The 14054-nt window shown below is 43.0% G+C and overlaps 1 long non-coding RNA gene across 1 annotated transcript; it reads right to left on the bottom strand.

Annotated features, from left to right (window-relative positions):
• Positions 1-2871: 2871 nt before the first annotated feature.
• LOC121133849 lies at positions 2872-13774 on the bottom strand. The gene is made up of 3 exons (XR_005870861.1): positions 13449-13774; positions 9602-9651; positions 2872-3347 (listed from the first exon to the last, which is right to left on the bottom strand). It is a non-coding gene; the product is annotated as an uncharacterized LOC121133849 (long non-coding RNA).
• Between the last annotated feature and the right edge of the window lie 280 nt (positions 13775-14054).

A 14054-nucleotide genomic window follows, 5' to 3' on the forward strand; every position in this document is an offset into this window, starting at 1 on the left:
GATCTACTACAGGGCACAGTTTTTAATTACTTAGGGACAGGCTTGCAAGTGTTACTGAGGAAGGATGGAACATGTTCTCCATTATGTCATCCACCATCTATTCTTGTCTCCCTCTTTTTTAGTGATAGTGTTTTCCTTGACCATGTCAGGCACAAAATGACCTTGTTGGGTACTTACAAGATAATCCAGGAATTATCAAATAATGCTGGAAGCAGTGAGTGCAACTTTGAAAATCCATTCTATTATAGCTAAGAAGGAAAGGGATAGGGTGGAAGGAAAGAATGGAGAAGAACACCACAATGGCCTGGATTTTATAAAACAAATTACGTTTGGTTATAAATCAAAAGATAGCAAGGTGAGAATCACAAAATGATGGATTATTTTGCTTGGTTGAAAGGCTATGAGCCAATGTCAGTGTTTGAAAGATCTGCCCAAATGTTCCCATGTTCCACAGCTGTGGATACAGGAACTCTAACTTAAAGGCCTTCTTTAAACCATGAGACTTTATTAGAAACTACCCTAGATCTTAGAATATAACCTTCCAGAATTGCAAGAGTGTGTTTCTGTTGCTTGAGCCAACCAATCTATGTCTATTTATTTTGTTTTATTTTATCATTTTTGTTATAGCAGTTTGCACTGACTAATACAGGGTCCCAGAGAATGCTGGCATGATTTTACTGTAACCTTTGCTCATAGGGAAATCTTTTGCTTTCTGTCTGTGGTTGTGAGATTCTGAAACTCACGTCATTGATGCTCAACATGTCATGTCTTCCCTTCAAGTGTTCGGCATCTCCACCCTCATCGTACATTCCTGCTGACAGAGGATTCTTTGCTCTTAATATTAGGTATCGTCAGGTGACATAAGATGACTAATCAATCAGGAGAAGGTTGAGTACTGTTGGCATTGTATGGGATCAAGGCTTTCAGAGCCATTGTGTGCTCCTGACTCAACGCTTCTACTTCTGCTGTGACTGTAACAAGTTCCAGATGTGGGCTGTGCTTTGGTCCAAATCCTAGGATGAGGAAGACACATGGAACCAAGTGACACTGCTCTGGCCAGCGCATATGGAAAACAGTTCCCCTCAACGGTGAGAGATGCATGAACTTGTGCTGTTGATGAGGTGTCTGTTAGGACCGCCAGGCAAACTGGGACTCCAGCAACACACACATATCCAGACAACTGCCTTCTCCACTCTTTGTCCCCAGCATTAATTCTGTGAGCCTACCCCCACCTCAACTCCATTTTATTTTTTCATCAGGACGTGTTTTTATTCTTCTCTCAACTTTCAAAGCTTAACTCAGATAGAGGATTTGCAGGGTGTCTCCCACCAGGCCCTTTGGTTCAGCCATTACTGACATCCCTGATCTCTGGTGCGTACCTTCATCACTGTATTCACCAGCAGGAAGAGATAATTGTTGCTTCTGCACATGTCTCCCCAGACAGACGATAGAGAGCAAAGCATCATGCATCACTCACTGTTCACCATAGCATCTAACTATGGGCTAGCAGGGAAGAGTCCTTGACAGAGAGGCATGTCAATGTCATAGACTGAGTGGAGGAAAATGGCACACTGTCAACTGCCACCACTATCAGGGAGGCTAAAGATACTTTGTGCAGTACCAAGTGCACACTCGGCAGCTACTGTTGTTTTGGATTTATATTTGGTGATAATAATGCAGCTAGCTAGATGATGACATTTCAAAATGAATGATAACTGAATGGGAAGTCGCATGAAAATGATCCATGTACTTTCACTTTGCTTGCTACCAGGCAAGATGGTGAGAAAACAGACACCAGGGTTTCTAGCTCTGAGTGCCTCAGAGTGATGGATATTCAAACATTTGTTAGCATGGAAGTGCAGAGAGGAAAAAGTGGAAAGAGTCAACAAAGTGGTGTGATTGTGAAGAGGTGAGTGATGGCTCGGTGGGGAATGGTTCTTACACACACACACACACATACACACACACACCCTTCTACACATAATACACACACATATATACACATATGCACACACACAGGCACATGCACATAATATACACACGTGCAAACACATGCATATATATACATGCATATACACACACCACATACATGTACACATACAAACACACATCCCCAGACACACCTACACAGATTCCACTGAGTTGTGGGATTGCGCAGACTGTAGTTTTCATAGAAGAGCATCTGTGGACAGATGAATTTCTCTGAGGATGTGGACAGATTATGCCAGAGAAAATATTTGGTAGGGAACATTTGATTTGATGTCACTGGTTCATTAGAGAGCATTCAGTGACATCTTGTAAGTTCAGTCTTGTTCATTGAACATTTCTCTGGGACTTGAAGATCATCGGGGAAAGATGGCCTCTGTGTAATCAAGATGGAACGGTGACTTCCCAGTTGTTTCCAGGTCAGTGATTAGACTGAGGCAATCTGCTTTCTGACCAGGGTCCACAGGTTCTCAATGGAGTGATAGACAGAGCCTGTGGATGAGAGTGGTGAGTATCTCTTTCTCTGCCAATGGTGTGTTATTGTACACATAGCTGAGCCCCAGCTTCCCAGCTGGGAGGGGGAAGGAAAGGATGCAATGCCAGTGAAACAGAGCATAGACAGCTGATAGGGTGCTGTGGGCACCCCCAACCCTTGTGCTAGTAAGCCTGGGAGAAGTCAAATCCAAAACTTAAGTGAAAATTGACTGTTGGTAAGCTCACATTAGCTTTTAAGTTCTGGCAGTAAATTCTAACTAAGTGGGTTTTATGTCAAAATGGACCCTTCTAGAATGTCCTCTTGGTTTTATCTTTGTGGTGTCTCTACTGCAGATAGAAAAGGGGACAAATTTGAGGAGATTAGGAGTGAAAACTCTCTCTTCTGCTTCGCGCGCTTAAATAATGTGCTTTATAGAAAGAGCCAAAGAGCCACATGAATTATCGACTAGGTTGGTGTGAACCTGAAGTTTCAGGACCCAAATATGACATTGTTGTTCTCCGTTTTCCCAGGTTGAATATTGAAAAGGCAAGGTCAAAGCGTTTAACCGCAGGGCTTCCACAGCCCACACCAGTTTTGTTCTTGTTTGCACGCTGAGCTCATATCACACTGTGTTCTCTCTGTTTCAAGTCTGCCATGCTCCTGTGTGCTTCTCTCCATTTGTACATCGTGCTTGGTCCTTCCTGCATGTCCGTTCTGATCAGGGTCCACAGGTTTGCAATGGTATGATAGACAGAGTCTCTAGATGTGGGTGGGGAGCATTTCATTTCTTCTTGTGTCACTTGCACCAACTGAAATGTGTCATTTCCTGCTGTTCTGGGTTCAGAGCCTACCAGAACAGCAATGTTAGCGGTCACTCGGAACATGTCTGTAAGGGAGATCAGAGATTAGTTTTGCCATTACATTTTGATTATACACATCTTGAAATACTATCTCTGCCAATCAGTGCTCACAAGGCATGGCCTGTTAGCAAGCTACTAGGATAGCACTTGTAAAAAGGTGCATGGGGCTATGGACTCAGTGATAGAATGCTTAACTAGTGTATGCAAACGAGGTCCTGGGTCCTTGCCCCTGTGAAACACACACACACACACAGGCTGAGAGAGAAGGGGAGACAGAGAGAGAGAGAGAGAGAGAGAGAGAGAGAGAGAGAGAGAGAGAGAGAGAGAGAGAGAGAGAGAGAGACTATTTTGGAAGGAAGGAAGAAAGGAAGGAAGGAAGATCTGCAGAGGAAGGAACATCCATTAGGGAAGGAAGATAGGTTGATGTATACAGTTTTTTTTTAAAGCAGCTAGAGGGCTGGAGATATGGCTTGGCAGTTAATAATGCTTGCTGCTCTTGCAGAAGGCTCAGATTCAGTTCTTAGCATCTACCGTGGGTGGCTCATAACTGCCCTCAACTCCAACTCCAGGGAATCCGATACATTCTTCAGCCTCCTCTGATACCTAGACTCATGTGCACACACCCCACACAGACATACACTCATACACATAACTAAAAAATAAAATGCGTGTTTTAAAAACGGTTATTATAATTTTAATCTAATATATCAATGTATGTCACAATATATCACATACCTTAATGTATACATAATGACTTATAATGTATATGCAATATATTTATAGTATGTATATTGTATATATATTCTAATAATGTGTAATAAGAGTAATACGACATTTCAAAACTGTATGAGTTTCCTTTGTGTGTTTATACACATTTAAATGCTGCATCGTGTTTTCATGCATACAAAATCACCCCTCTGAGAAAGAGTTTAGAGATTTTGCTAGACTGTTGGAGAGCTTTAGCTATCACCTGGCACCGGGTAATTAATAAATATTTATAGAAGCATTCAGAAGGAGAGCACTTCTCTTTAGGATTTAAGATGTCATCCTATGAAGTATCTCCTGTCGTGAGCTCCAGCACAACACCTGTCATCTTCCATGCCCTCTGGGCACTCCTCTGTAGACCACTCCTCCTGCCTCCAAAACCCCAGCACACCCTGAGCACCAACCCTTGCATCTAGAGGTTGCTCTGGTGGGCTTCCTGCCTCCCTGGCTGTGCGTGAAGGATCTCTCCATTAGCTGAATACGCCTTCATTTTCTAAGTCTCAACCTGTGCTTTCCCTTCCTGTGTTTGCATGACAGTTGTGCTTTACTTGGAACACGTTCCGCTTGCCTTCTTCTGTGAGTTGGAATCACTGATCTTGAACCTGTCTGTTTTATTCAGTGTGATTTACTTATAGGCCATAAATCTTCCACCCCACACCGAATACACCATTAATTTTCAGAAGAAAACCGCGGCGTGTCTTACATCTTTATATCATGTACCAGGCTCATGTTAGAAATGCTGAATAATTTGGTTTTTGGTAAAAAGGACCGAGCTGTTTTAGCCTCATCTCACCAAGGTATGCAAGTGGAAACCAGAGCTCTCTTGCATATATCTATTAAGTAGGCCAACAGAGGCCTGAATGGAAGTAGCAATAGACATGTGGGACAATGGGTGGATGTTGGCAATGTGATCCATGAGGAAGAAAACTAGTACTATGATGGGGTTTGGAAAACAATGCTGCCTGCAGAAATTAAGATAAATGTCTGTAGAGAAATGAAAACACTCTGGTAGAGCATGGCCAACATCATCAGATTAGGACTGTTGCTGATGGTGGTAGTGGGAAGGATGGGACCCAGGCGTTGTGAGAATGGGGGATCAGTGAGTAAGGAGTAAACCAAAGGAAGAAATAAATAGGATGTGAGTTCACATACATATACATGTTGATGAGCCAGGAAGTGAACGGTGTCGTGAGCTTGTATTTCAGCCTTTGTTTTACCTGCATTGAAAGAGATGGCCCATATCCAAAAAGTCTAACAGAAACCAGGTGGTGAAACTTAAGACTGTTTTGCTTGCCACCCCTATACCCCTGACGCCCCCACTTCCTAGCTGGGGTCAACGCCACTCGCATGGAGTGGTTCTCTGTTTTCATATTATGGGGATCTGTCTCATGAACTTACCATTTTCCTTGTACTCCTTTGTGCAAAATACTAATTTTCTTCCCCATGAACCACATGTGGGGAACAATACCCACCTGAATATACTCCCTGTTCCCTACATGGCACAGATCTGCAGGAAACAGACTGTGAATATTTGTTGATGGGTTAAAAGTAAGCAAGTTGCAGTAGACTCAAGTCAATAGAACTCAAAGAAAGCATTTTCAACAAATGGTGCTGGAGTAACTGGTTGAAGGCATGTAAAAGACAACAGATAGATCCATATCTATCACCATGCACAAAACTTAAGTCCAAATAGATCAAAGACCTCAACATCAATCCAGCCACACTGAATCTCTTAGAGGAGAAAGTGGGAGGCACCCTGGAATGAATTGGTACAGGAGACTGCTTCCTGAACATAACACCAGTAGCACAGACACTGAGATTGACAATAAATGGGACTTCCTGAAACCAAGGAGCTTCTGCAGGGCAAAGGACACAGTCAACAAGACAAAATGTCAGTCCACAGAATGGGAAAAGATATTCACAAACCCCACATCTGACAGAGGGCTGATCTTCAAAATTTACAAAGAACTCAAGAAGCAAGACTCCAGAACACCAAAGGATCCAATTAAGAAATGGGGTACAGAACTAAATAGAGAATTCTCAATAGAGGAGTCCAAAATGGCCAAGAGACACTTGAGAAAGTGCTCAACATCTTTAGCCATTAGGGAAATGAAAATTAAAACACCATCTCACTCTCATCACAATGGCTAAAATCAAAGACACTAATGACAGTTTATGCTGGAGAGGATGTTGAGAAAGGGGAACATTCCTCCATTGCTGGTGGGAATGTCAACTAGTGCAGCCACTTTGGAGATCAGTAAGGAGATCCCTCAGAAAAATGGAAATCAGTCTACCAGAAGATCCAGCAATTCCACTCTTAGGCATATACCCAAAAGATGTGCCCTCATATAAAAAGAACATCTGCCCAACTATGTTCATAGCAGCATTATTTGTAATTGCCAGAACCTGAAAAGAACCTAGATGCCCCTCAACTGAAGAGTGGATAGAGAAAATGTGGTACATCTACACAATGGAGTACTACTCGGCAGAAAAAAAATGGAATCTTGAAATTTACAGGCAAATGGATGGCACTGGAAGAAACCATCCTGAGTGAGGTAACCCAGTCACAAAAAGACAAGCATGGTATGTACTCACTCGTATATGGATTTTAGACATGGAGCAGGGCATTGCCAGCCCACAATCCCACCTCCAGAGAGTCTGGTGTGCAGGGAGGACCCTAAGAGAGATATGCATGGTAACCCAGAGAAGGGTTAGGGAATGCGATCTCCTAATTGGATTATAGACAGAGAGGGGGAGAGTAGAAGGAGATGGGAGAAAGAGAGAAAGAAACGAGGAGGGGAGATGAGGACATGGGAGAGCAGGAAGGTTGAGCCAGGGTAAGAATAGAGGAGAAAAGGATGGGAGATACCAGAAAAGAGGGAGCCAGTATAAGTTGGAGGAGAGATCTGGCACTAGTGAGATCTTTACACAATCTACAAGAATGACACCAACTGGCATTAAGGCTACCTTAAATGCCCTCCCATGATAATAAGAATGATGACTACCTTACATGCCATCCTAGAACTCTCATCGAATGGCTGATGGAGAAAGAGGCAGACACCCACAGGTATGAACCTAATTGAACTCCTGGAACCCAGTTGCAAAGAAGAGTGATGACCAAAGGAATCAAGATCAGGCTGGCGAAACTCAAAGAGGCAGCTGACCTAAACAAGGGTGAACACATGGACCCCAGACTGATGACTGAGGGGCCAGCATGGGACTGATCCAGACACTTTCCCACCGAACCTGGGTGACAGAGAGGAGGCCTTGGCAATCTGTGGGACCTGGGAGAGTGGAGCAGTATTTATTCCTGGCATACAGAGGGACTCTGGGAACCCATACCACGTGGAGTGATGCTCTCTCAGCCTGGACACATGAGGAAGAACCTGAGCCCTTCCAGGGATGATGTGACAGACCCTGAAAATCCCTCAAGGAGGCTCTTGCCTTCCCTGGGGAGTGGAGGGGGAGTTGAGTGGGGGTGATGGGTTGGGAAGACTGGGGGTTGGGGGAGGAGGGGAGGGAGAAGGAACTGAAAGTGGCATGCGTAAAAAGTTAAATAAAAAAATATATGGAAAAAATAGAACTCATCCATCTTCATCAAAGATGGTCCTGATGAAGAATCTCCCCTCTTTTCTCTTGTCCGTCTGTCTGTTCATCCGTCCATCCCCCCTCTGTCTCTCTGTCTGTCTCTGTCTCTGTCTCTGTCTCTCTCTCTATCTCTCTATCTCTCTCTCTCTCTCACACACACACACACACAGCAGCAGCAGCAGCAGCACAAGAATCAGAGTGAGGTGTTGGTGGACATTTCACACCACAAGGCACACTCCAGGCACACCCAGAGACTCCTAGTCCCTATTTTCTTCTCTCACTTGACCATGTCCCAAGCAGAACTCCTTGAAGATATCTCTGTCTGAAGGCCATCTCTTTAGATGTCAAGGTGGCCTAGCAGCTTCAGTTCTGCCCTGCTTGTGGAAGATAAGTTATCAAGGAATTCAAAGGCAGTTAGTGCAAAGCTTCGTCTGTGGTAAATGTATTTGCCTTCACTCTTTAATCTGAATACACTTATCAGGCTAACAGAAACAGCAGCCTTAGGGTTGGAGCCTTGGCTGATTAACAATGGTTTTACAAAAGGGTGTGTTAAGTTTGTGTCTTTTCAGTAACTGAAATCCCCTTAACTGCTACAAAACATCTCCTAACCTTGAAACCATTTAATCCTGCCTTCTTAAAGCTACAGGACTTCAGATGAGTTAAATAGTTCATCAGTATTTACTGAATTCATTAATCCTGGGGATATTACATATTTTAAAAAATAAAAAAGGCGCCATGGTACATCTGCACATGGCATTTATTTCAAATGTGCAGCTATGCTTTTCCCATCTATTTAAAGAAAGATGTCTAGCAATTATAATAACTTGACTCAAGAATCAAATATTTAGGGCAACAAACTGTGTCTATTTCAGGCATTGCAGCTGACGTACATTCTTGGGACCTACAGGATAAACACAGTATTTCATTTCATGTTCCTAAAAAGGGAAATAGCCATGAGCAAAATGAAAAGGCTTTGTTTCCACACATGTGTGCAGCTAGCTAGAGTCTGGATGCTGAGCCAGGCTGTTAATACAGGTCTGACACAGCCTATGATTGAAGACATTTAAGAGGTTAACGTATTTCAGTCTCACACAGTGACTGAAAGGGATATATGTCTATAGAAGTCATCGTACATTAGCAGAGCCTGTAATTATTATCCTAATGGATCTTATCAAAACCAGCAAGAGCTAGGCAAGAAATGGATAATTACAGGGTGATCACAGGGAGATGTGTTTTCTCTCCCCTAAAGCTTTCCATCAGCATAATGACCAAAGTATCTGGGACCCATTTGGAGGTGCATTAACCAGACAATGCGACTGCTATGTCACTGATTTAATTAGCTCTGTCCACCAAAGATGAGTGTAATCCAGATTCCCCTCCCCCACCTCCCTTCCTCATAGAAACTGTTCTTCCCTCTGGCTGACAGCCATTCCTCCCTTTAGATTAACCTTTGAAAGGTCATCATTTCAAAGATATTTTGAATAACTTTCTCAAATGAGTATATAATGTTTCATTCATCCAACCACCCATCCATTCATCTAACCCTCATCCATCCATCCATCTTCTCTTCATGCATCTATCCAACTATATCCATCCATCCACTCATCTATCTGCCATCCACTCATCCATCCAATCTTTATCTATTCATCTATTTATCCAATCTTTATCCATCCATCCATGCATCCAATTATAGTCATCCATCTATCTATCCAACAATCCATTCATCCCTAGACCTAATTTCCTATGTATTTACAAAATGTATCTAAGACATCAGTAAAACAAACAGTTAAATACAGTTAGGTATTATAAAAACAATCAAACAAAGTAAAACATAAAGCAAGAAAGAGAAACAATGTTTGTGAGAGAAAGACAAACATAGTAGAGTAGAGTAAGTATACATACAGTAAGTATAAATGAAAAAAACTACCTGGTCCTATAGGGTATTTGAGGGTGTCTTTGACTTGGTTTCTTTTCTTCCTATATATCCAAAGAAAGAAAAATATATTCATTTAATATGTGTGTTACATATGTCTCTCTCTCTCTCTCTCTCTCTCTCTCTCTCTCCACACACACACACACACACACACACACACACACACACATATACACATACATAATCACTTTCAAATTAACTGGACTAAACACAAATACAACTATTTTATTTTCTGAATCAAATACTATTCACTTAAGGTCTTCCTAAAAGGACCACTGACATGATGTAGATGTCACTGTCCATGGCTGTCCCACCCTGTCACAAGGACACATATCTTGTGGCTGCTTCTTCTAATCCTCCTTGGTGAAGCCTGCAGCCTAACACCCAGGTGAAAATGAACAAAGGCAATCAGATTTACCACCTAAATGAATACCTCTTAGCACTTTTTGCTATTACTATGACTTAAGCAGAAATCCTGAGCTCCATATAACCAATTTGTTTTTTTACCGTGATATTAAAGTCAGTTATCAGAGACAATAAAGGGAGTTGAGTCACCTTGTGAATCCATGGAAATGAATGCCTGACAGTTTAATGTTTCTCAAACAAATTAATCCATGGTTATTTAGACATTGTGCTCTCTCAGAGTAACCAGTGGTTTAGAAACCGGGTAAAAATCCTCCATGGAGAAGCCCTGGAGAGGTAGCCAGGCTCTGCCACTTGCTTACAATGCCTACTTGTGCAAGAGTGCTGTGGTGACTGAATTTATGTCAGCTTGTCTAGGTCATGGCATCTGGATATGTCACTGACAATTATTCTGAATTATTTTGAAATATGTGTGACTTGGTTTAGGGTGGGATTTGTATTAAAATCAGTGAGCATTGACGAGAGATGGTGGTCCTCCAGACAGGAGTGGGCTTCATACAGTTAGGTAGAAAGAAAGATTTCACTTTCCTTTTCCCAGCAAAAGGAATAATGAGCAAACTGCTTCAGACTTTAACCACAGCTGCCCTCAGTTTTTAGCATGCTGGCTTCCCCATCTGCTTTGAACTCACTAAGTCTCTACAATCACCACAACCAATTTGTTGAAATAAACTCACATTGTAGACATAGACACCAGTTCTGTCCCATCCTGGAGAACTACAATGAACACAAATGCATCTACCTGCTGGTCACTAGAATCGTGGCTACACTTCTCAGAGTCACTTGGTGGTCGTTCTAGCCCTGACCCTTTCAGAATTGCACCTTAGTCACCACACTACCTGCCACCACCTCCGTTGTCTGTGTTTCCCTCGAAGCCTGCCTTGGGTGTGTGGCAGGTCTGCTGGAAGCATGGGCCCAGCTTGGCCCTGGAAAACCCAGCTCTGGTGACCTTGATGACCAATCAACTGGCCTTGCTCCTGTTTTCTTGCTCTGAAGAGAGCTAAGGCTGTTGTGTCAAGGCAGACCCGAGTAGGCTTTTCATAAGGACACAGAGTAACCTCTCAGAAGGAATAAGCAGGACCTGGCAGGGTGGGGGGTATCGGGCCACACCAGGGGATGTTTAAGCAGATGGAGAATAAGCAGTGGAGGGCCATATGTTCCCCCCCACCAAGATAATTGGTGCTGGTTAAGAATATGAAACACAAACAACACTCTGGAATTTTCCAGGTCACATGGATATCAACTCCTCTCTGATACGGAATTAGATTTTTATATCTAGCAAAATGTAGACTGTCTCTTTGTCTGCTTACAGAAAACAGCCACAGCCTTGATTCTTTTTATTTTGTAGGCTGAAATTTATATTTGCTGCCAAATTTAGTGTTTCAGAGCACATGGTGAAATGTCTACTGTTGGTAAATTATATAAAATATTAAATGAGCATAATAAAGTAAGATGCTTGGGTGTGGTTGGTAAATGCAGAACATAGCTGATTGGCAATAACAGGAAAAATGTGGATTTAGTGTCACACAGACTGGAGTTCAGTCCCAGGTGTGGGACCTGTGCAGGGAACTTTAGACAGGTTCAGAAACTGTCTTAGGTTATACACTTCTTTGTGAAGTAGGAGGAGGTCTGTTGGCTGAACAAGAAGGATTTTGGTTTTTTTTCATATAAATCAACTTTTTATTTTACTTTTAAGTGTGTATGTGTGCTCTCAGGTGCCTGTGAAGGTCAGAAAAAAGGCATCAGATCCACAGGAACTGGATTTTGAGGAAGCTGGGAGCAGCCCCATAGGTGCTGGGAATCAAACTTGGGTCAGCTTTAAGAGGGACACAGAAAAGGTTAAGCCACCTCTCCAGCCCCTTTGAAATCAACTCAGCAGTTAACTCATAGATCTACTTTCTAACCAAAGAGGGTGTCTCCCTCCATTCTTGGGGCCTCCCTCCTTCATTCTGTCTCACAGGTTACACCACTTCTCACTGACAAAGGAGGGCTGGAAGAAAGCACTCAAGAACAAAAGCGCTCTTGTTGGGGGTGATGAAACCGGGCACCATGAATTCTTAATTCTTTCCCACTTTCTGTAATATTGCGTCATTTATTCAGTAGAAAACTCCATGTTGGAAAGTAATCCACACCCTTCCTCAGGCTCAGCTGTGCAAAGAGTAAACAGGGGGATGTGCCAGAGGTATTCAGTTCTTGTCTCTCTGTGTTCCTGCTGCTACCTTTGCACAGGGAGCAAAGGACTGCACTGGAGTCCTAGCAGTTTCTCCTTTGTTAATCTCAACCTGCCCAAGCCATTGCAACTTTCCTACTCTTTGAGTATCTTTCTGAGCTACTGTCAAGAGCATTTTCCCCCTTTAACAGGCTTGCAAGATTGCTAGACACACACAAGGATAAAGAGAGATTCTAGTTTCCCAATACTTGTTTTGCTTAGTCTGTTTAGAAAAAAAATTGCATCATATCCCATTTGATAATTGTGCAATGCAGGGTGGATACCTAAACTGGAAGTTAAGTAAGGCTGAGCTCTAGGCACCTTTACAATTGAGACATCTATTTATACTCAAGTGGAAAATATTCAGTTGTTCTCGATTTAAAAAAATGGGTAGAAAGCCAATGAAAACAAGCATGGTTATTCTTTGCATATAGAGAATGCACAATGGAAAATTTTCATTATCATCTGCTCAGGTGAGGAAAATGAAGTGTGGGTCCTCTGGAATCTAGAGTCCCAAGGCATTGTTAATCCACCCAGGAGCCTCCATCAGTACAAAAAGCACCAATGATGAAATTGCTTAGCGTGGGTTCAGATTTCAATTCTGACATGCGCTGGTTATGTGAATTGAAGGAAATTACTCAATGTAATTTCCCTCATCTTTATGATGGGAACTAAACTCCTGGTGTCAGGCACTATGAGAAGAGCCTTAAGGAGCAGAGGCAGGAGCCGGGCACATGATAGGTGGTCCATATACATGGGTTCCCTTCCCCTTCTCACTGTCCTCTCTGTGAAACTGCTTTCTTACTTCATGCTTATGTATTGAACCCTGTTCTGCCTCAGCACCCTCAGTAGTCCTGGTATGGCGGCTGTGTGCATCCTGCAGAGTACACAAAGCAAACATCAGGGAAGGAGCTGGCTACAATGAAGGAACAGATTCTGATGAACGTGGGGCAGGGGTGTTCACGGTGCCTGCATAGAGTGGGGGCATTGAGAGAGACAGAAGGAGGAACTCTTCAAAACTTGGAGATACCAACAGCCATGTTTGAACCATGAAGGCCCCTGTCCCTGACAATAGAGCAGCCTGCACAGTCAGTTTGTACTGATGCTTCTTTACTTGGTACTTGTTTCAGTAAGGGTTTCTGTTGCTGTGAAGAGATACCATGATCACAGCAACTCTTACAAAGGAAAACATTTCATTGGGGGCTGACTTACAGTTCAGAGGTTCAGTCCATTATGGTCGTAGTGGGACATGGTGGTGTGCAGGCAGACACGGTGCTGGAGAAGGAACTGAGAATCCTACATCTTGATCTACAGGCAGCAGAAGGAACACTGAGAAACACTGGCCAGGCTTGAGCTTATAAGACCTCAAAGCCTGCCCCAACAGTGACACACTTCCTCCAGAAATGCCATATTTACTCCAACAAGGCCACACCTCCTAATAGTGCCACTCCTTATAGGCCAAGCATTCAAACACATGAGTCTATGGGAGCCATGCCTATTCAAACTACAACAGATGGGTTATCATTGGTTCCTTATAAACCTCCATTTTCTCAACCTACAAAATATGACTGACATGCTGTGTTCCTTGACCCTGTGTTCTGAGGGACAGATGGGCAGTATCGGGGAACAGTGTGGGGCCATGGAAGCTTGTTAAAATACAGTGTGTCACGCATGAAATCCTATGTAGCTGTGACGTTGTTCTGCTTTATCATCACATGCTCGATGTAGGAGGGAGCAGATTTGAATTGAAGGACCCCATGTGTTGTGCAGACTCCAAATGGGCTCGTTGAAGAAAACAGGAGCTGATTTTGTTTAACA

The sequence above is a fragment of the Mesocricetus auratus genome, unplaced genomic scaffold, assembly GCF_017639785.1.
Source record: "Mesocricetus auratus isolate SY011 unplaced genomic scaffold, BCM_Maur_2.0 Super-Scaffold_100024, whole genome shotgun sequence".
NCBI lineage: Eukaryota > Metazoa > Chordata > Mammalia > Rodentia > Cricetidae > Mesocricetus > Mesocricetus auratus.